At 45.3% G+C, this 23,805-nt stretch overlaps 1 protein-coding gene across 1 annotated transcript in view; it reads right to left on the reverse strand.

Annotated features, from left to right (window-relative positions):
* EXOSC9 (exosome component 9) overlaps positions 1-23,805 on the reverse strand; it is a 435,272-nt gene that overhangs the window by 211,764 nt on the left and 199,703 nt on the right. The window lies entirely within an intron of this gene.

Genomic DNA, 23,805 nt, shown 5'->3' on the forward strand with positions numbered 1-23,805 from the left:
ATGAGTAAACAGAGAAGTGCTACATTAGGAGGTAGTGTGGTCAAGCAGCCTTAGCCTAACACAGAGGAGTGCAAAAAATTTGCAAATACACATAATGATTATTAATTGACACACACAACTTAAGGAGATCCACACCAATTTATAAAAATAGCAGGTATCTTTATATATGTTTAGGCATCAGAAAAAAACTCCTTCAGGTAATTATGTTTTTAATATGAATTCTTTTCACTTTGAACAGTGGACATAGCGCAAATTCTGAGTTCTGCAATGTTATCCTCCGGAAGGAAGAACATGTTCTGCAACCAAGTATAGTACAGCAACTTACATGACCAATCTCCAGGAGTTAAGGTGAGTGGAGGGCAAGATCCAAAGCAGCACCAGCAGTACGCCACCAGCGACATGAGGCTGGCAGGGTGCAGGGTGCAGGGTACAAATCAGCGTCTGGAGACCAATAGGTACCTATGGAGCTCTGTCACTGAGAAAATAGGCTGCAAGCTCTGGCTGGGAGCCAGACGGGGTGAACAAATAGGGGGTAGGAGGTTCAAGGTTTGCGATGCTTGGGATGTAGGGACACCTGGGGTCCTCTTCTCCATGGCCTAGGGGTGGCGGATGCAGAGGTGACTTTAGGTGTCGGGTTTTCTTACCAGGAGCAGTCACAGTTGAGGGGGCATGTATGCAGAGGCTGCAGGCGACGTCGGGGAGTCCACTAGGGGTGAAACCACGATGGATGGGAGCACTGGAAGGCATGGGGACCTTGTTAACACTGATGGCTCACTTCAACTCGGGCCTGGGGCAACAGGAGTAGTGGTTGCTTCAGGTGTCGGGTTTTGGCAGTTCCGGAGGCCTAAGAGTCTTTGCTTCGGAGTTCTGCAGGGTGCAGGAGAACAGGTCCGCTGTTCACTGGAGGCCTTGGGTCTTTATCGTAGGCTGGCAGTTCTCTCAGGTTTTGTGGTGCCAACAGCTGCAGGTCGAGTTGACTCTGGTGCAGTTTTTGACCAGGGATGCAGACAAGCCGGGAGGGTTGGTACCAGGTCAGCTGCCTCTTCTCTTCTCTCTTCTTTTGCGACTCGGTGTCCTCTATACTTTTGTCAGCATCCCCTTTCTTCTTAAGTCATCAGGATCTGTTTGAGGGGGTTCCCCTAAATACTGAATTCAGGCATGTTGGGGGGGTGGGGGGGGGGGGTGGGGTTTAGGATAGTAGCCTATGGCTACTGACCCTTGGGGTCACCACGACCCCTATATGACCCCTTCCTGTTGGAAGTGGGCATAACCCTGTCTCAGAATTCCTAACTCTGCCCCCACAAAGATGGCTACTTCTGAAAAACTGTGTCCACCTTACAGTAGCCCACCATAGGGGTGGCACCAGCTTGAAGTTGGCATGCCTACCTGACTAGCTAATTTTCCCACTTTTCCAGGTACTAAACAGGTCCTGGACAAAGAGGTCATCTTCCTCTCCTCGGAGAGGGAGCCAGATTTGAATTTCAAAGGTAGCAGCCCTTTGAGGCTTTCCGCCAAAGGAAGGCTAATAAGCAGGTGATCCTGTGGGAGGGGGTGTTACTCTCTCTTCATGGACAGACTTTTGTTCTGGGCGTCCTGAGAGCAGAGGCTCTCTTCGTAGATGGTCAGAACAGAGTCTTGGGTAGCAGACTGGCAGAAACCAGTCAGCAATGACACCAGATGCTGGTAGGTTTTCAGGGGACACATCCAAGGTGCCCTCTGGGTGCTGTGGAAAAGTAAATTTTGCCATGTTCTGTGTCCCTACGCCCCATCCGTCATATGTTATGTGTGCATGACCAATATGCATATGTTATTCCCCATTTCTAATTAAGACGCAATTACAGTTGTGTCCACCTCTGGTATGTTAGTTTCCAGTCCTCGTGAATACTACGAATATCAGGCCTATGTAAGTAATGTTGCCACGTTTCTCGGTGTGCACGTTATTCAATTATAAAGTCCCCGTTTCTAGGCCTCAAAAGGGCCCGGACCACAGATTCAGCTCCTGTTTCCTGAAAGCCTCGCTGAGGAGCGATACAGCCCCCACCTGTATCCTCGACCTTTCACTTACTTCCTGCCTAGCAGTGCCCGGTGTAGCCCGGCTCTGCCTCTGAGTCTGCCAAAAGTATGTTATAGTTCCTGCTATCAGTTCAGTCCTCCTCTTCTGCATTCCTAAGCTACTGAACTGCATCAATAGTTTCCGTCATTGTCTAGCCTTCTCGTCTCCACGTTAGAGAAATACTGTATTTAATAGTCATTTAATATTCTTCACGTACTACATGTAGAATAATGCATGGTCCAGTCTTAGAGTCAAGTTAGCTTTTCCCCTCATGACTTCTAGTTTATATCAACATGTTCCCTAAACATTAGATACCAGATAGGATTTAGATACATGTCGCTCCGACCCTCCAGACTCTAGTCTCTGCTCCTAGCACAGAGTTCGTAGCCCCCAACTTCTCCTAGTAATACGTCATTGCCAGTTTTCGCGCACCATTAGGTTAGAGGTCCCGGCTCCTTAGGTAGCCCCCTCCTATGTTTCCGCCCATTCATGACATATTCTGTTACGTTTGCATCACATGTCTATGTAAACTCCCAGTTACACCCACTTTTTACCCTTATCTCTCGCGACTGTTACACGTCACGCCTTCTACTCCACCCACTGTTACGCCTACTGCAATGTAATGCTATGTGTTTGCGCTATGTATATATGCCTGTATCTTGTTATTGAATGTTAGCGCGCTCATTTCAAGCTCATTCCAAGCTCATCCCAGACCAAGCCCCAGCAGCTGCTGGGCATCTTTTTCCCCTACTGGGTCCCAGTTGTCCTGCTGGGCCCTGTCATTCTGCTCATCCTATGCAGGTTGTCCTGATCCTGTCCTTATGCTGTAATAAACCTGCAGAAACTCCTACTACCTCGAATCTTGACTCTTATTTATTGAGCTATCTGTTATCCATTCAAGCATTCAAAAATAGGGTATTATTTATTTATTTACCACATAATGGCGCCCGAATAGGGACTTGCCCTTTCCCCACGCGTCGGTGAAGCCACGCCGACCCCCTGACCCTCTGCAGTCGTGACGGAACCATACCGTGCACCTGGCAGATATTTCTGCTCCAAGTATCCCTCAGGCCCACGGAGGAGACGGAGGAGGCGGTCCAGCATCCGAACGAGACGGTGGAGGAACGCGGCGAGTCCCGACCAGAGCCCAAGCCGAGAGTCCAAGGTCCGAGGTATCCGGAGGTCCACCCGTAACTGAAGTCCGAAGTCCGAAGTTCGTCGTCGTAGTCCAGTCCCGTCCGAGGCCTTCCGTTCCGTGCTGCCCGGTGAGTACCATTGCTGGGGTAGTGTCTCGACAGGGTCAGTCTAAATTGACTCTGGTCCGTGGGTTGGTGGTACCCAAGCCCGCAAACGAAGTGTTCACCTAGGTGGATACGGGTCTTGATGTGTTCCTTTATGGGACCGGTATGTTCCGTACTGTTACAGCAGTGCATCCAGTAACTCTAGTCTGTTCCGTTCTCGAGAATTCTGTTCTGTTTCTGTTTTCAGTATTTTTCAGGTAGTATTCTGTTCGAACTGTTATTTATGATGTTGTTTAATGTATTCTCAATGTCGTGGTATGCCTGAATTGTTTTCCCAATTGTTATTGTTTTTCGTGTATTGTATTGTGTTCCGATTTAAGTTTAGAATGCCGCTCTTTTCAAAGTTACGTCAGTTAAAAACTAGAAAGGGTCTGCTGGAAGCAGCAGTTCCTGTTCCGCCAAGGGACAGTCCAGGTCATTTTATGTATCAGAAACATGGCATAAGCGCCATATTGTATTTAGATTTATGGGTAGAGTATACCAAACAGTTAGAAGAAAAGTATAGATGGCCCGTATCGGGTACATGGGATGCCGAATGTATCATGCGAGTAGAAGAAGTATTATGGAAAAAGAAAGCCAGACAGTCACAGAAGGATGCCATCGAGTTATGGCGTAAGGAAGCGCATAGAAGAACGGAAAAGGAAGTCAGAAAGTCAGAGTTAAGTAGAGAATCCCAAGAACGAGCCCAAGAAAGAGAATTAATCGAGATAGGTGAACAAGTTAAGACCGAACAGTCAGACAGACAGAGGCATGCCCTTATTAAGGGTATGTATCCTCTCCTTGCCGAAGGCTTGCCAAAAGCGACCCCAGAGGCACCCAGTAATTTCCCGCCACCATTAGTTCCTACCAAGCTACGACACAAACCGACCGCAGCTGATATTTTTATTTCGTCCTATCTGGATGACACAGTCCCAGAATATGCAAATCCAGTTCGCACTCCACCTGTCCCTGTAAATCAAGCACGTCCAGTTCCTCCAGGCACCGGAGTACCTGTTACGGTACCCCCGGGTCAGCCTGTCATACAAGTTCAGCCCACGTTACAATTACCGACCCTGCAAGCACGAAGAATGTCAGTCGACGATTCTAGTCTAGGGGCCGCAGGAGGAGGTCCTCCTCAAACCCCGCCGCCACACAAGCGTTTATCAGCACTCGAATTACATGTTCAAGCATCACAGCGAACTCCTAAAAGTGATAAGTCTGTCACAGAAATCAGACAAGCCCTTACCGAATGTGTTTATGATCCAGTTCCAGGTGAATATAATATGGTTTTATATTCCGTACGTATAAGGAGGGTGACCGAGTATCTAGTCACCTTACCGAATATGAAAGAAGATCTAGACAGAATATATCGTTTCATCCGTACAGGGGATGATCCAGAAAGTATAGGCGAGATTATGTCTCAAAGAAAAGCCGAGATTCAGCTCATGATATTAAAGTTCCTGATCAATTGTCTAATAAGAGAACAAGATTACCCGACTAAAGATCCCGCCGACATGAGAATCCTAACAAGGTGGAGTGATAATATAGCCGAGGGTAAGCACAAGACCATTAGTGCCATGGAAAGTATGTACAAGAAAATTCGTAAAGAAATAATAAAGTTACACGAACAGCGTAAAGCAGCACAAGTAAGCGAGAAAGAAAGTGCCTCTGATCCTGAAGAGGAAGACGAGAATCCCGTCAGAATAGCGTATGTAGGAAAATCCAGATTTCCAGATCGCCATTTACGTCCAGAACCTAAGTCTATTTTTCATCATTCAGCACGAGAGCCTTGCTCTCTAGAACAAGTATTTCAAGCTACCGATCACATTCTGAACTCACGAGTCGGTTATAGCGAACTAAGTACTATGCACGAACAAGAACTAGCCCGATCAGCAGTCCGATGGATTACTGATTCTACCACTTTTCCAGACGAAATAGTGGCACAAATGTTTCTGAAACTGCCCCCAGCCGAGCAACGACTGGTGGGTATGTATATGATCCAGCACCTCATTACCCTGTATGAGGGTCAACATTCTGATCCAGGCCCGTTACATGATATCCTGAACGAGTTACTCCAGTATAGATGGAAAGGTCTAGGTACTGATTTAATTAGTGTCATTCTAGAACAGCGCCACAAGTATAGAACGTTTTTGAACCCGCATTTTGTTCATGTCTCACCCCCAGAAAGTAAACCGTTTTACATAGACAGACAGAATCCGTTACGAGAAGTCCACCCAGTCCAGGGGGCGGGTGGCGACATGCAACGAGTGTTTGTATACACTCCGATATCAAAGATGGAACTCCTCGAGATGAAGAAATTAATTCCCTGTCATGACAAAGATCCAGCAGGGTTCCATAGAGAATTAAAAGACATGCTTCGTATGGGAGAATACACGTACCCAGATATCATTAAAATGTTAAAGGTTCTGCTACCCGCAGGGGTATATGAAAAGTTAAAGGAAAAAGAATGGGAGGTGGGAGAGAAAAAGATCGATTGGACAGCTCTAGAAGCTGAAGACAAGGCACGAGTACCAGGTACCGGTCTTGGAGATAAATGTAAAGAATTACCAGAATTATTGATTCAAGTTTTACCCAGATTATTGACAACTAGGAAAGAAGACTGGGATGCAATCTCAGCCTGTAAACAGAAACAAGAAGAAGATATTAGTGATTTCTATTCTAGATTCGAGAAATGTTTCAGTATTAACAGTGGTCTCAAGACAAGTAGTGAGTCATACCCTCATCTTTTCGTTACCAAATTAGTCGAGAATTCAAGTCCACAGATTAAAAACCGAGTTTTGAAAGTCGAAAGTACCTGGCAAGCAAATAGTCCGTCCCAGATGCTCCAGATGCTCCAGTATCACCAGAATAGAATCAGAGAAGAGCAGGAACACGAAAGAAAACGTATGAAAGACACGAAAATGAAAGTACTAGTTGCACAATCTATTCCTCAAGATAGTCAGAAGAGGGGTCCGAATCAAGCCAGTCATCCTGCGGCTCCCGTTAAAGGGAACTGCAATTATTGTAAACAGCCAGGTCATTTTATAAACGAGTGTGCAGTTCTGAAACATAATATAGCTACTGGTAAGACTAAAGAAAGACCACGTCCGCCGAGACAAGAACAAGTTTCACAGATTCCTCAGTCACAGAATGCACCACAGACAGTTACAGTACCACAGCCTATTGCTGCAACACAGCACGTTACATCACAGATGTACCAGTATGCACAGTCTGAGTATCCAGAGTACCAGTCATATTCATGAAACAGCCTAGAGAGGGAGGTAGGCTTGCCTCTCATCGAGATTCCTGTAGACCAAGAAGGTCCCTATGTTCATAGTCAAGTATTAGGGAAAGACAGAAAATTTTTGATCGATACAGGGGCAAGTAGGACCACAATTAGTCATGCCGAAGTTCCAGGGGCTCCGCTCTCAGGCTCAAGAAATGTTTCCCTTGGATTTTCAGGAAAACCCATAGTTAATGAAATATCTCAGCCAGTTACTCTAGAAGTAGGTCCATTGTCCCGTACTACTGATCTGTTACTTACTAAGTCATGTCCAGAAAATCTGTTAGGTATTAAGACACTGAAAGAGTTAGGTGCAGTTATTTGCTGTTCCCCAGAGGGAATACGTCTGTTCCTACGTGACTTTAAGGGTCACTATGTATTACGAGATTTTGATTCAAGATTGTCTAATGTTCCGCAACATTTATGGGCGCAAGGTCCAACTGATGTAGGTTACATGCAAATCACACCCTATCGTGTGACTCTCAAACCAGGTGTAGTGTTACCACGAATCAGGCAGTACAGACTACCACCTGAGGCTGTAGCAGCCTTATCCAAAATTATTGACGAGCTCATGGCTCAAGGAGTAGTTGTAGAAACTGACTCCAATGTATGCAATTCTCCGATCATTCCAGTCATGAAACGTACTGATCCGAATGCACCCCCAGTATATCGATTAGTGATTGATTTACGAGAGCTTAATAAATGTATTATTCCTCAGTATCCAGTTGTTCCAGACATTTCTTCTCTGTTAACAGCCATTGATTCCGAAGCCATGTTTTTCACTGTTATTGACCTCAAGAATGCATTTTTTAGTGTTCCAATTCATCCAGACAGCCAGTTTCTTTTCGGATTTTGTTTAAATGGAAGGAGCTATATGTTTACACACGCTCCTCAAGGTTTCACAGAAAGCCCTAGTATTTACAGTCAAGCACTCAAGAGACAACTAGACAATATTCACATGCCAACTGACACTGCCCTGCTCCAGTATGTCGATGATCTACTGATCACAGCCCGTTCTGAACGTGCTTGCGAGCGAGCATCACTTACAGTTCTGTATTTTCTAGCCGAGATGGGGCACAAGGTGTCACCTTCGAAGCTTCAATTCTGTGTCCAGCAAGTGGTATACTTAGGACACTTGCTGTCCAAGAGGGGTAGGCAGTTGACACCCGACCGTATCCAGCTAATAGCGAGTCTTCCCCAGCCCAGAACCCAGAAGGAGGTACGTGCTTTTATCGGCCTTACTTCTTATTGTAGACAATGGATTCCCCAGTATGCATTCCTAGCCAAGCCACTGATACAGTTAACGACACAGGAGGCAGCCGTATCGACTGTCCTCCCTTGGACATCTGACCATACACTTAGTTTCAACGAGTTAAAGAAAGCCCTATGTCAAGCTCCAGTTCTAGCTACACCGAACTACAGTAAGCCTTTTACACTTTTCGTTACAGAACGCGAAGGTACAGCATTATCTGTTCTTACACAAGATCAAGCAGGTCAATACAAGCCCTGTGCTTATTTTTCGAGCACATTAGATCCAGTCGCCCAGGCGTTGCCTGCGTGTCTCAAGTCAGTTGCAGCCACAGCACTAGCTATCAGACAAAGTGATTCCATAGTTTTAGGTCACTCCCTGACAGTACAAGTTCCACATTCAGTAGAAGTTCTTTTAAACCGAACACAGACTCAGCACTTGACAATAGCACGTTTGACAGGTTATGAATTGACACTGTTCCAGCCACACATAGAAATTAGACGCTGCAACGTCCTGAATCCTGCTACACTGTTACCATCAGTCAGTTCAAATCCAGACACACATGATTGTGTGGAAGTAGTTAACATTACGACAAAGCCAAGACAAGACCTGACAGATATTCCGTTACTAGATCCTGACCTGACACTTTATGTGGATGGTTCATGTATGAGAACTAGTACAGGAAAACTAGTCGCCGCGTATGCAGTGACTACTGACACTGAAGTTATTGAAACACACCGTATTGATACCCTGTCCGCTCAAGCAGCAGAGCTAGTCGCTCTGACACAAGCCTGTATACATGCTAAGAACCTGAAGGTTAATGTTTACACAGATTCACGTTACGCATTCGGAGTTGTACACGACTTCGGAGTGCTCTGGCAAGAAAGAGGTTTTATGACTTCTCATGGAACCAAGATTCAGCATGGTCTCCTTATTCAAGCCCTGTTAGATGCCATACATTTACCGACATCTATTGCTATCATGAAGTGCAAAGCACACACGAAAGTTACAGACATTATTTCCCAAGGTAATGATTTAGCAGACCGCACAGCCAAGCTTACAGCACAGACTCCAGACATTCCAGTTAATCAGACACAGACACAGACACAGATTACATGTATGACAGTTAAGGACCCTACTCAAGATGTCATAGATATCCAGTTACATGCTACTCCCGATGAAATCAAGAAATGGTCTGTACAAGGAGGGGTCCAGACAGATCAAGGATGGTTAACGAAGGGTAGAGCCACATGGTTTCTCCCCGATTCTATGGTTCAAGTCATTATCAATACCGCACATAGTCCAGCACATTTAGGAGAAAAAGCTATGTTAGACAGTATCCAGAACATTTGGTTCAATAAGCATTTACGAGCTGCAGCCAAACAGAAAGTCCGTACCTGTATGATATGTTGTCAGTTTAATCCAGGTAAAAGTGTCCCGGTGGAACAAGGTGGTTTCCAGCCCCCTGACCACCCTTTTGAGGTCCTCCAGATGGATTATATTCAAATGGAGCGATGTCGAGGTTTCAAGTATGTCCTTGTAGTTGTATGCGCTTTGTCCAGGTGGACAGAAGCATATCCAGTCCCAGATTACACAGCCGCGACCACTGCCAAACAGTTGGTTCGTGAATTTTTCCCTAGATACGGACTCCCTAGAGTCGTATATTCTGATAACGGTCAGCCATTCTCATCAGAACTCATGAAGCATGTTTCCCTGTTGTTAGGGTACCAGTGGAAGTTCCATTGTGTACGCCATCCAGAAGCAGCTGGACTAGTAGAAAGACATAATCAGACTCTGAAAATCCGTATAGCAAAAATCTGTAAAGACAAAGGTATAGACTGGTTAGTAGCTTTGCCAGTCGCTCTGTTCTACATGCGCATGGTCGCACATTCCAGATCAGGTCTGTCCTCGTATGAGGTCGTATTCGGCCGCCCCCCTAACATGTGGGGTACTCCTAGACCCCGAAGTATTACCGATGTTTCATGTAATATGCTGACAGATTACCTAGCTTCCTTGATGTCTGCCCTCAACTCATGTCGTTCACAGGTTGCCGCCGCATTTCCAGACAATACCGAGGTGGCACCGCATGAAATCGTTCCAGGTTCGATGGTCCTCGTCCGCAACTTTGACCGATCAAGTCCGCTGGAACCCCGTTGGAAGGAACCACGTCAGGTCCTCTTGACCACCCGAACTGCCGTCAAGCTAGAAGGCAGGAAGGGGTGGGTACACCTTTCTCATGTAAAACTTTTTAAAGGACCAAAGCCAATCTTCAAAGACATTGCCAAGAACATTTCCCAGGATTCGAAGGATTGCCAGAACATTGTTTTAAAGGACTGTCCCGCACCAGACTTTGTTACAACCCCTCCCTTGTTAGAGAAAACTCCGCAACAGGAGTATAAGTTAAAGCTCAGGTCTAATAAGTCAGCCAGTTTGATTGTATAAGTCCTCCCCTAGGTGAAACGGTTAGACTGTTTCTGACATGTATAAAATAGACCCCCATAGTGAGAGAGTCAGTCGCAGTTCACTACAATGCATCGTTTTTCTGAGTTTCATATTATTTCTCAGCCTAATGATTTCCTGCACCAGCTACGCATTTTTCCTGTATTTACCAGTTCCCCATGTAAATATGTCTACTAATGCTACAGTAGAGCACACGTTTAGTGATCTGCCTCCTCACGAATATTCATACCGCCTTGCCATGCGTAATAACACATTCATCCGTATGTTACATTATTCACACCAGACCAGCAATGTCACAAATTGTTGGGTGTGTGGTCGACTCCCCCCTTTCCAGACATCGAAGGGAGTTCTGCCACTCTTTCCTTATCCATTCTCACACAATGGTTCGTGTGGAGCATGGTCCACGCTAACGTCATCCTCAACAGATATGTCTTTTCTTAACAGTACATGTTATCCAGACAAGCAAGGTTTCCCCCACAGAACAGGTTTAGATTTAGAAAATGAGGTATATAATTTAGGAAATTATTCGTCGAATTTCATGGTCCTGAATGTTCAGTCTGATACTACTCCAGACTTACCTGCTATTTCAGTACTACCAGTCAAAGGCGAATTATGTGTCCGTAGTTATGGTTCTGTACATATAGGTCATAGTGAATGTACTACTGTTATCCAGTATGGTGACAGTGGGAAATCTATTTTCAAAGCTTCACGTCATTCTTATTTTGTTTGTGGTCAAACTGCATATGTCCGTCTGCCCCTCGATTGGGAGGGAACCTGTTACATTGCCTTCCTACTGCCACCTGTTTTTCTAGCCCCACCTGATTATCATAGGAATTCTTTCTTAGTACACACTAGACATAGAAGGGAGTCCCCAATTGTCGATCAAACTGAAACTACTCTAGAACAGTATACAGATTTCAATAAAGGTTTCTTCTTCTTCATAGGACCTGTCCAGAATAGTAAACTGATCCGTAGGTTAACAAGAACCCTTGAAGCTGTAGTAAATGAAACTGCTTCTGCTCTAGGTAACTTAACCGAAGAACAATCTGCTATGAGATTTGTCGTTTTACAGAATCGTCTCGTCCTTGACGTCATACTGGCCGATAGGGGCGGGGCCTGTAGAATTCTCGGATCCAGTTGTTGCATTTTCATTCCAAATAACGCGCCGTCTGTTTATTCAGCTATAACCAGACTTCATAAAATTGCCCATCTGTTACATCAAGATCCAGGCACCTGGACATGGTCCGGTTGGTTCTGGAATATAATTTCCGCATGGGGATGGAAAGTCCTGTCCTTCCTAAGTATTGCAGTAGCGATCATATTTAGCTGCTGCCTCTGTATACAATGTGGCCCTGCGATTTGCAGCATGTGTGCTACCTCTTGTATTCCTAGTCCCAAGCCCCGTTCTAAATCCCGTTCCAAGACAATTCGAGACGAGCAAATGGTACTGTATGAAATGATAGACGGTATCATGAATATTGATGTTTCCTGATGTAAACGTAGTGACAAGGAGGGAATGTGGAAAAGTAAATTTTGCCATGTTCTGTGTCCCTACGCCCCATCCGTCATATGTTATGTGTGCATGACCAATATGCATATGTTATTCCCCATTTCTAATTAAGACGCGATTACAGTTGTGTCCACCTCTGGTATGTTAGTTTCCAGTCCTCGTGAATACTACGAATATCAGGCCTATGTAAGTAATGTTGCCACGTTTCTCGGTGTGCACGTTATTCAATTATAAAGTCCCCGTTTCTAGGCCTCAAAAGGGCCCGGACCACAGATTCAGCTCCTGTTTCCTGAAAGCCTCGCTGAGGAGCGATACAGCCCCCACCTGTATCCTCGACCTTTCACTTACTTCCTGCCTAGCAGTGCCCGGTGTAGCCCGGCTCTGCCTCTGAGTCTGCCAAAAGTATGTTATAGTTCCTGCTATCAGTTCAGTCCTCCTCTTCTGCATTCCTAAGCTACTGAACTGCATCAATAGTTTCCGTCATTGTCTAGCCTTCTCGTCTCCACGTTAGAGAAATACTGTATTTAATAGTCATTTAATATTCTTCACGTACTACATGTAGAATAATGCATGGTCCAGTCTTAGAGTCAAGTTAGCTTTTCCCCTCATGACTTCTAGTTTATATCAACATGTTCCCTAAACATTAGATACCAGATAGGATTTAGATACATGTCGCTCCGACCCTCCAGACTCTAGTCTCTGCTCCTAGCACAGAGTTCGTAGCCCCCAACTTCTCCTAGTAATACGTCATTGCCAGTTTTCGCGCACCATTAGGTTAGAGGTCCCGGCTCCTTAGGTAGCCCCCTCCTATGTTTCCGCCCATTCATGACATATTCTGTTACGTTTGCATCACATGTCTATGTAAACTCCCAGTTACACCCACTTTTTACCCTTATCTCTCGCGACTGTTACACGTCACGCCTTCTACTCCACCCACTGTTACGCCTACTGCAATGTAATGCTATGTGTTTGCGCTATGTATATATGCCTGTATCTTGTTATTGAATGTTAGCGCGCTCATTTCAAGCTCATTCCAAGCTCATCCCAGACCAAGCCCCAGCAGCTGCTGGGCATCTTTTTCCCCTACTGGGTCCCAGTTGTCCTGCTGGGCCCTGTCATTCTGCTCATCCTATGCAGGTTGTCCTGATCCTGTCCTTATGCTGTAATAAACCTGCAGAAACTCCTACTACCTCGAATCTTGACTCTTATTTATTGAGCTATCTGTTATCCATTCAAGCATTCAAAAATAGGGTATTATTTATTTATTTACCACAGTGCATGTATTGGTAAATCCAATAGAGACATCAGTGTGGGTTTAGCAATACAAGAAGTTTGATACCAAATGTAGGAAGTCGGCTCCCTATATAGTGTACTAACATGAAGTACACTGTGCCGAGTCTCCAGTGAGTCCCTTATTGGCTTACAGAGGCAAAAGTCGATAATACTAACGCTCTATTTGTGATGCGAGCAGTTAGACTTATCAGAGGGTAGTGCTAAGCAGCTGTTGTACTCACAAAGGCAATAAATGAGACACATTAATAAAAATATTATTGACTTTTATGTAACTTTAAAGACCAAGAACTTCGATTTACAGTAAGTACTTTCAAAGTTGCGATTTTTAAAAGTTTGCTAAATATATCACTTTTGTGCACATTTACACACCATTGAAGGCAATGGGGAAAAGTAGAAATATGCATACAAAATCAAGCAATGCTTTTACGAAGTTCACTTCTTGTTTTAGGTCAATACCAGGACCAGGTCCAAAGTTCCAGTTCCAGAAGTTCGGGAGCATGCCAGATTCGGCCGGGAGCAGGGTACTGAGGTTATGGTAGCTGGTGCGCTACAACAAAGGGGGCCACTTGGATAGACACTGCACAGGAGGACTTAAAGGTAAGCCCGGGGGGACCCACTTGAGGGAGGAGGACCAAGGGTCTCAGAATAATGGGAGCACAGCTGTGTCGTCATTACTGGGAATGGTCGGGCCGGGTGCAGAGCAGTTGGGTCAGCCGGGGGCAGAGATGTCCTCGAGGTCAGGAGCAGGCAACTTGGTGAAGCGATTTGGGGACAGCTGGGCCATTCAAAAAGTGTGTCTCCACGTACCTCGAAGGGAGCTTGCTTCTGGTGTAGATTGAGTCTGGCACGGACTCTTTGTCTTGCTGTTTGTTGAAGGGGGTCCGGTACCCTGGGCATTGTACGGTGCAGCTTCAGTAGGTACTGGTGTTCGATATGGAGCAGCAAGTCAACAAACCAAAATTAGTGGGATCGGTGCCTGTGGGGTGCAGGGGATTGATACCTTCACCCCAAGGGAGGTTTTTGGCTATTTTTCGAAGGCTGGAGGAGCTCTGGGGTTCTTAGAGTCTTCACAGGTTCATATCGAGATGGCACAACTACAATTGTCGAGTACTTGAGGCAGTAGGCAGGATTTTGCGCCAAATTTCTCTGCACCAGGGCTTCAGTTCTCGGAAGCAGCTGTTTTGTCTGTCTCTTCTACTTGTCTGTCAAACCAAAGGTTCAAGGTCCAAGAATGTAACTTTAATACTAAATTTAGGAATGTTAATGGGGGAGACAGGTAGCAGCTATTAGGCTTCCTATCTTTAGGGTGTCTACACCCTCTGTGTGACTAGTTCCTGTACCCTAGCCCTAATAGGTTGTTTTCCCGACATCTCAAGATATGGATTTTCAGGAGAGGGGTCCACATAGCATGCCACACGTTAGGGATGGTACTGGCTGAATGGGGACACTCCAAATCTAACTAAATTTCCCACCTGTCCTCCTGCCAAATGTAGAGCAGGGCAGGGTGGTTGGCATCTCCCACGATCTGGTGAAGCCTGGGAGCACCACAAAGGCAGCATCACCTATGAAGCTTCCAGCTCTGGAAGACCATTCCGGCCTGGAGGAGATGTTAAGCACCTCGGCCCAGAGCAGGCTTTGTTTCTGGTCTCTGAGAGTGCAGGCTCTCACCCCATGATGTCAGAAACATGTCTGGTGACAGGCTGGCTATGAATAGTCAGAGACCAAACCAATACTTAGTAGGTATTCAGCTGACCCTATAAAGGGTCTCCTGTATACATTTATTAATAAATCCCACACTGGCATCAGTGAGGTGTATTAAGACAAGATGTTTGGTACAAAACATCTTAGGGTACAGTGAAGCCATCAAGGAGCTAGGAAACTCGTAATGACAAGGATCCAGCCCATGTACTCTCTATGGCTTTTATGTGCTCTTACAATAGCCAAGAATGGCTCAGATATTGCGGGGTCATATCTGCTCATGCAGATATGTCCACACATGGGATATATAGTGCACCCTGCCTTAGGGCTGTAAGACCTGCAGTTGGGGTGACTTACCTATATCTCATGCAGTGTAGGAAGGCATGGCACACAGGGCTGTCTGCGATGTAGACACTTCGGATTTCTCTGCACCACGACACGCAGTCTGCAATGGCAGTTTATATGGTCTTGGTGAGAAGTCCCTAGTGACACAATTAGTGCTACAGCCCTAGTGGACCCTCTGGTACTGGGAGCCAGATCGGCAGGGACCCAGTACACCTCAGTCAAAGTTGCATCAAAAAACAGGCAAAAAAGTGTGTGTGGGTGAGGGGATACTGCAATAGACACCCAGTTTCTGGGCACCTTTGGGAGGAGGAGTGGGATACACGACAGGTATCCAGTGAGGAATTACCTTGACGAAGGTGTTACTACAGGACTCCCTCCCCCACCCCTCCATGAGGCACAACATTTAAACATACAGGAGAAAGTTCCTCCTAATACCGAAGGAACCGGTTTGGAACAGGAGTCAATCAAGTATTGTATGCGTGACATTTGTATGCATGTTGTAGGGAAGCACCATAGGGACATACTGGGTTCATCACATTCCTAAAGAATGCCCGGGACCTCTTATAGGGCTACGACAGGGCTGAAACATGTGACCTGATTTAGTGGACAACTAGCACCATAACAGGGTTATTATTGCCATATATCCCTCCACTACAAATCAATAACATTTAGAATAGGTGACTGGTAGGCAGTAGGAATTTTTATTGGACCCCTCCCCTCTTTTTCCTTTCGTTTTCACCTTAGTTTCCTACTAATATTGAAACTACAGCCCTAACATGGGCTAGTTCACCATAAGAAGATTCTTTGGCGAACGTGGGATGGCCAATGATGAAGCCTGACACCTGGGAGGTGTGTGAGACCATCTTATTCAGTTTTTTGTGCAAAACTGTGCTGGTCCATAATACTGGAACGTTTGAGTAGCTAGAATTATTCCTGGGTGAAGAAGCACCTACACTGTACGGTGCATAAAAGCACCAATAGGTGGGGTTGATAACACAAGGGCCTGTTCGTTTCTATAGTGAAAACTCTGTGCAATGTCAACACTTCGGTTTCCTCTGCACCATGACATGTAGCCTGCATTGGCAGTTTATATGGTCTTGGCAAGGAGTCCCTAGTGGCACAATTTGTGCTACAGCCCTAGTGGACCCTTTTCCGTCCCTATACCCCAGGTAAAAGGGTACCATTTACTAGAGACTTATAGGGGTAGGTGAAGTGGTGCCAACTGTTGTATATTGTCTAGGGGTGGGCGGAATTTGCGTAATCGCGTTACGCAAATCTCAGTGAAACTGTAAATCTCCGCGAACACGCAGAAATTTTGCAAACAGGCGGAATTGCTTGTTCGCTATGCTTTTTTTCTGTTTGCAATCGCGGTTTGCATGCTCGGGGGGAAATCTCGCTAACACGCATTTTGAGAACGCGAACAAGCAAAAATATTTTGGTAAGTCGCGGAACGTAGAATTTTTGGGCAATTTCACGTTCTCTGCAGAACGCAAAATTACCCAAATTCCGCGAGCGGAACGGAATTTACCGCCCACACCTAATATTTTCAGGGTAAGAACACTGGTACCAGGAGCCTGGTCGGCAGGGACCCAGTACACCCCAGTCAAAGATGCATCAAAAACCCAGTTTCTCACACCAAACGTCCCTATTTTCAGTGAAGCCATCATGTAGCTGGGGAACTCGTTATCACCAGTGTCCAGCATATGTTTAAAGATGGCTTCCCCGGTCACTTGTACTGCCAGTAATAGGACTGACCAGCACAGGGGCATATCTGCTCACGCAGAAATGCCCTCAAATGCAATATTCAGCACCCTGCCTGAGGGCTGTAAGGCCTGCAGTGGGGTGACTTACAAATATTACACACAGGGATGTGCGACATGTTTCCACTTTTGTCTGCACCAATGACAGTCTTGTATGTGATTGGTAAGGGGCCCTAAGTAACACAATTTGTGATGCTGCCCTTAGGGGCCCTCCTTAGTACCTCAGGCCCTAGGTACTAGGGTACCCGTTACTAGGGACTTACAGAGGGTACTAAAGGTTTTGCCAATTGGGGGAACAATTGTACAGTTCTGAGAAAGAGGTCGGGCACTGGGGACCTGGTTAGCAAGAACCCGGTGCACTTTTAGTTGGAATCACATAATTTGCCAGGCAAAAAGTGGGGTGACCATGACAAAAAGGGGCACGTTCCTACATGGAGTACAAGAGGGAGTAGGCCCAGTCCTTCAGGGTTCCTCTCAGGTCCAGTCTTCTTATGATCTTCCCTAGGGCCACAATATGTTCTGGGGTAGGTACCTAAAGGTGGCACATTTATGCCTTCCACTAGCTAGGGGGGGGCAAGGTGAGTGTACTATGGTAATCCTAGTGCCTTCCCACACCCCAACACTAAAATCCAGTTTAGGGCATCTGCTGTACCCACAGTAACACCAGAGACAGATTGGTAACCAGACAGTGGATCCACAAGAATTGATTTGGCATCCTGTATCCTCCCCTTTTAGGTGTGCCCCATGTGTTATATTTGAATCCCCTCAGACCTGTCAAGCAGGATTTGATGCTGTAATGTCTAACAGGATGTCAACAGCCTCCATTCTGCATAGTTTGTGTGTTTCAAAGGAGCCACCTATACCCATTTAAGTCAGCCTATTCTTTGCTCCTGGGAGGCATTTCACATTTCTTCAAATGTTACTTACTGACTGGGAGAAGAGCCAATGTAAATTAGCATCCAGAAACACCAGAGAGGGAAAAGGTAACTTTTTAAAAGTCATTTTCCCCTAATATTTATTAAAAATCTGACTTCACCATTGAATTGTATTTTTAATAACTATTAAAAATAGTTGTTTAATCATATTTTTAGCTGGTGCTATTCTAGAGATACAGTATTGGTATTTAATATTGGAACCCAGTGTTTCGACAAGTCAGCCAGCCATCCTAAAGTGAGAAGAATTTTTGGGGGGCTAATCACTCTTAGGACATGCCACCTTAAACTTTCTACATGCCCGACTTTTAAATATCACGCACTCTGATTTGTGGGCTACAAGGCCTTCATGGGGGGACTTATTAATATTTAAAAGCAAGGTTATTACCTGCCAAAAGAGGTGGACTTTGAATGGTCACACCATGTTTTGCAGAGTAACAGACATGCTACAGTGGTAACCTTGAGTTCATGTTTGCACTGCAACTGTAGTAGATGGCACAATAGGTGCTACAGTCCACTAGTTGCGTTTAACTTCATGGCCCTGTGTACACCTTGTCCCATATACTAGAGACTTTTAGGTAAGTTATATATACAAATTAGGAATATGCCAATTCAAACATGGTAAAAGGGGAAGCAAAGGCACTTTACCACTGGATAGCAAAGGCAAAGTGCAAAGAGACCTAAAGCCAGCACAAATATAGGCTCCATCAAAAGGAGAAATATCCGTGGGAACTATGCAGAGAGGGAGGGTTTCCTACAGGAATATACTTATTTGGAAATAGGAATCATGATGGTGCTAAAGTGCATGTCAAGTCACTTCAAAGCAGTTTAGGGCAGGCATGACACAATAATACAGAAGGAACATTTAGAATGGAGGTAATTTGCATGCGGTTTTTAGATCCAATAGTAGACCGAAGTTTTCTTTTGTGTCTCTCTTTCTTAACATAAAATGGCAGAAATAAAAGTGTTTTTTCCTTTGGCGCCTTGAACAAGCTTATCAGAGAAACAGAATCTTAAATTTTTGTAGATGGCATATTTGCAGGAACCTGAGATTATATCCATTCTGAATAACGTAAACCAACCATTTGTCTGATCACGCAGTGCATGGAAAAGAAGTCAATGTACGTCTTTGGAGGTTTGCTCTGTACTACTGAAAGCTGGCAACATTTACTGCCATTGGCCCATGGTTATTGTTAGTGTAGGAAAGGACCTCTTTTGTATGAGAACAAGCCCTACCCCCACCCCTGCAAGTTTTTGGACTGATGCTGCTGGTTGTTCGAATCTGTAGCACACTGGGCCTTGCTGTCCAGACCCTGGTACATGTGCCCCGACAACTAGTTTATCCCCGAAAGGCTGATTCAATTTAGTTATACATTCCTAGTGTAGGAAAGTGTCCCTTTTTGACATGGTCAACCCCACTTTTTGCCTGGAAAATGATGTGATTTCGCCTGAAAGTGCACTGGGTTCTTGCTAACCAGGTCCCCAGTGCCAGAGCTCTTTCCCCAAAACTGTACAATTGTTCCCCCAATTGGAAAACCATTTAGCACCCTGTGTAAGTACCTAGTAATGGTACCCTGATACCTAGGGCCTGAGGTACTAATTAGGACCCCTAAGGGCTGCAGCACGAATTGTGCCACTGTAAGGGACCCCTCACCAAGAACATGAAAGACTGGCATTGCAGGCTGCGTGTCTTGGTGCAGACAAAAGTGAAAACAAGACATGTCACAAATCCCTGTGTGCCATGTCCCCTACCAGTGCAATTAATATTTGTAAGTCACTGCTACAGCAGGCACTAAGAGCCCTAAGGCAGGTTGCTGAATATTACACGTGATGGCATACCAGCAAGAGCAGATATGCCCGTCTGCAGGTCAGTCCCATTGCTGCCAGTACAATTGACCAGGGGAGCCATCTTAAAACATGTGCTGGACACAGTTAATAATGTGTTTCCCAGCTACATGATGACTACACTGAAAATGGGGATGTCTGTATCAAACATCTCGTATTGCTAAACCCACACTAATGCTGGTGCTTGATTTAGCAATACAGGCACCCAGAGGGCACCTTAGAGGTGCCACGTGAAAACATACTAACTTCAGGTGTCCTTGCTGACAGGTTTCTGCAGCCAGTCACCCAAGACGCTGTTATGACCTCCTAGGGGAGAGAGCCTTTTGCCCTCAGGAGACCCAGAACAAAAGCCTGTCTGGGAAGAGGGTGTAACACCCCCTCCCATGGAATGACCTGCTGATTAGCCTTCCTTGGGCGGCAAGCCTCAAAAGAGCTGCTGCCTTTGAAATGCAAATCTGGCTCCCCTCAAAGGAGAGGAAGCGGATCCCTTTGTCCAGGACCCTCTTGGCATCTGGACAAGCGGGAAAATTAGCTAGTCAGGTATGTGTGCCACTTTCAGGCTAGTACCACCGCTAAGGTGGGCTACATGAGGTGGACACGATTTTTCAGAAGTAACCATCTTTGTGATGGCATACTTAGGAATTCTGGAACAGGGTTATGCCCACTTTGAACAGGAAGTAGTCATATAGGGGGCGTAGTGACCCCAAGGGTCCTTAGCCCATAGGCTACTATCCTACACCCCCCCAACACCCCTGAATTCAGTATTTAGGGGAGCCCCTGGCACCAGAGAAACAGATCCAGATGACTTAAGAAGAAAGGGGATACTGAAGAGCCTCAAATGCAGAGAACAGGCAGCTGACCTGGTACCAATCCTGCCAGACTCTCTGCATCCCTCGTCGAAAACTGTGCCTAAGTCAACTCATCCTGCAGCTGTTGACTCAAGAAACGAGGGAGAACTGCCTGCGTGCAATAATGACCCAAGACCTCCCGTGAACAGAGGAACTGTTTTCCTGCATCCAACAGGAACTCCGAAGCAAAGACTCTGAGGCTTCGGAACTGCCAAAACCAGATACCTGAAGCACCCACTGCACCGGTCGCTTCTGGCCCAAGTTGAACTGAGTCACTGGTGTCAACAAGGTCCCCCAGCCCTGCTGCACTCGAGGCCATCGTGGTTTCACCACTCATGGACTACCAGACATCAACTGCAGCATCGGCACGCAGGACCTCTCAGGTGTGACTGCTCCCAGTAAGAAAACCCTATGCCTAAAGACACCTCTGAATCCATCGCCCCTGGGAGGTGGAGAACAGGACCCCTGGTGTCCCTACGTCCCCGAGCATCGCAAGCCTTGCACCTATTTGTTGGTTCACCTCGACTGGCCTTCCAGTCCGAGACTGCAGCCTATTTTCGCAGTGACTGATCATTGAAACCTATTGGGCTCCTGATGCGGTTTTGCACCCTACACCCAGTCGCCTTTGTGCCACTGGAGGTGTACTGCTGGTGCTGCCTTGGACCTTGTCCACCACTCACCTTAACTCCTGGAGATCGGTCTTGTGAGTTGCTGTACTATACTTGTTAGTATAACTTGTTCTTTCTTCCATAGGATAACATTGCAGAAGTGAAAAGAATTTATATTTGTAAACGCACTTACCTTTTCTCTGTGGCCTAAAGATATATAAAGATACTTGCTATTTTTAGGTTGAGCTTAGACAGCGCGTGCACTGTGTGGAACACATGCTGTATTCACTCGGGGGGCTTAGACCACGCCTCCAGCTTCTGATTGGTTATTGTCAGTGTACTTTAGAAAATGTTGCTTCCTATTCCATAATGGTTCCTGTTTGTCCCTCCTTTCTGCAACTCGTTAACTTCCTGGAGTTTTGCCTCAGGACTTTTCATTTGCTCTTTTGATTTTACTATCTGTTAAGGAACTTTTTTTATGCATTCCGAACAGCTCTTCACATGTGATCGTGTTTACACGTGTGCCTTTTTTTAAATTATGTTCAGCACCCGATCACTGCACACGAGCGGCACTAAATTGCATTACTATATTCAACGTGGCCCCGTGTGTGAAGCCACTGATGCTACCACAGCCTACCCCCTACATTTCAAGAGTCGAGCCCTGCGAGCTTGGAATGCACAGCTCATCAACGGCACCTATCTCAAGTTCTGTGTCGTATTCTATATTTGCTATCCAATTCACCATGGTTTCATTTTCTTAATAAATTATCATATATTTAATTTAGTTTTTTTACTAGGCAAGGGGAGAACAAACGCCAAGACTTGCACCCAGTACCAAAGTTGGCAGCTCTGGATGTTACGCCACATCCTCCCTTCACATATTGGTGGGCACTGGTCCGAGGGTTTGGGTGGGAGTGGCTGAGTTACTTTTGTTTTTAGGTCGAGTGGAGGGCTGCTGAGCACATGAGCCACTGCAGCTCCTGCCACTCCCCCTTGTTTCTCATAGTTGTAGTTTGGGAGAAGTTTCTTCCTCTGGTGGCGTTATTCTTTCCCGTGGTGCCTTTTTAAAATTATGCATGCCACCCGTGCACTGCATTACAGCAGGACTAATTGTATTTCTATTTTCTACGTGGCCCCATGTGCGAGACTGCCTACACTGCCACAACTTCCTCTAAAGCTGCCCGTCACAGCATCCTAACTTTATTGTGTCCGAATTTCTTTTAAGCACTATTTAGATGCCTTCAATTCTTATGGTGGATACACATCTAAACCCACGCTAGATAGCTTATGACTAATTCTAATCTTCTGCACCTTTCTATATAAGAGCATATCATGTTTATGGATTTTTGAGTGTGACATTGAGCTTTCATTATTTCATAATCCTTTTCAAAATAAGACTACAAAATACATAAAGACCATAATGATAAAAGTAAAGAGATTCATATTAGCATCATTACTCCATTCAGCTGCTATTCCTAGTAAAGAAATAACCTGCATCCTGAAAGAGCCTAGTTCACTAAAAGCTTCTAAAACAGGCAACCATTACAATAACTTAGCGGTTTGTCAGGCAAATTCTTTAAAAATCACCAGCATTCACAGTTAAATCTAGGTTAAAGAGCTCACGAACATCTAAAATAATAAGATTGGTGATAAAAATCTTCTTCACTCGCTTTATTCTTTGTAGACTAAGAATTTCCTCTCCTTCATGAACTGTAAACTGGTTTAGACTCACTACTTAACCCACGCCTTTTTAAAGATGTAATTGTACTTCAGCTACTTTCTTATTGAAGCATCTTTGAATAAAGCCTTATGGCCTGATTTAGACCTTAGCAGATGAGGGACATCTGTCAAAACATAGCAGATGTAGTGGCTTCCCTAGGTAGAATGTATAAGTCCTATATGCCTTTTAAATAGAGTGGAAAATTCGCCAAACTCTAAATAAGGCCCTTTGATCCACTAGCCCTTAAGACCACTGTCATGGCTCAGCTCTTGAGCAAAAAGTACAGTTTCAAATGGCCTAGTAAATTGAACCTGGTTTTGCCCTTTCTTTATTTGTTTTTTTTTAAAAAACTGCATGGGCGTTTTAGAGCACCATTTCCCATCCCTGCATCCCGGTGGAACTGCTACTGGCCCCCAGCTGCAGATAATATGCTGCATGGCTAAATACTTATAAGGCCCAAGCACAAGACCAATTGCATTGTAAATGCTTGTTATAAATTGATGTGGATCTCCTTCTTGATTGTGTCATTTAGTGATCATTGTGTGTATTTGCAAATGTTTTGCACTTCTATGTGTTAAGCCTAAGGTTGCTTGGCCACACTACTCCCTAATACAGCACTTTGGGATCGCATTGCAAGCCCTGTCCACAAATAAGGGAACTCCTGGCCTCTTTACACGGTATATCAGATTTTTTATATACAACAAAGAGCCAGCTTCCTATTTATTTATTTATTTGAGTTTTATATAGCGCTGGCTAGACCCGGAGGTATCAGAGCGCTTTGCATAAGGTTCCTACAACTAGTATATAGTACAAGAGGTACCCTGGGCTAGTAGGTTAAATGTCACTAGTGGACTGCAGCACTTAATTGTACCATCACTTCAGTGAAAAGGAAAAACACGACTCTAGGCCTGCCACTGCAGC

This window comes from Lissotriton helveticus, chromosome 2_1 (assembly GCF_964261635.1).
Source record: "Lissotriton helveticus chromosome 2_1, aLisHel1.1, whole genome shotgun sequence".
Taxonomy (NCBI): Eukaryota; Metazoa; Chordata; class Amphibia; order Caudata; family Salamandridae; genus Lissotriton; species Lissotriton helveticus.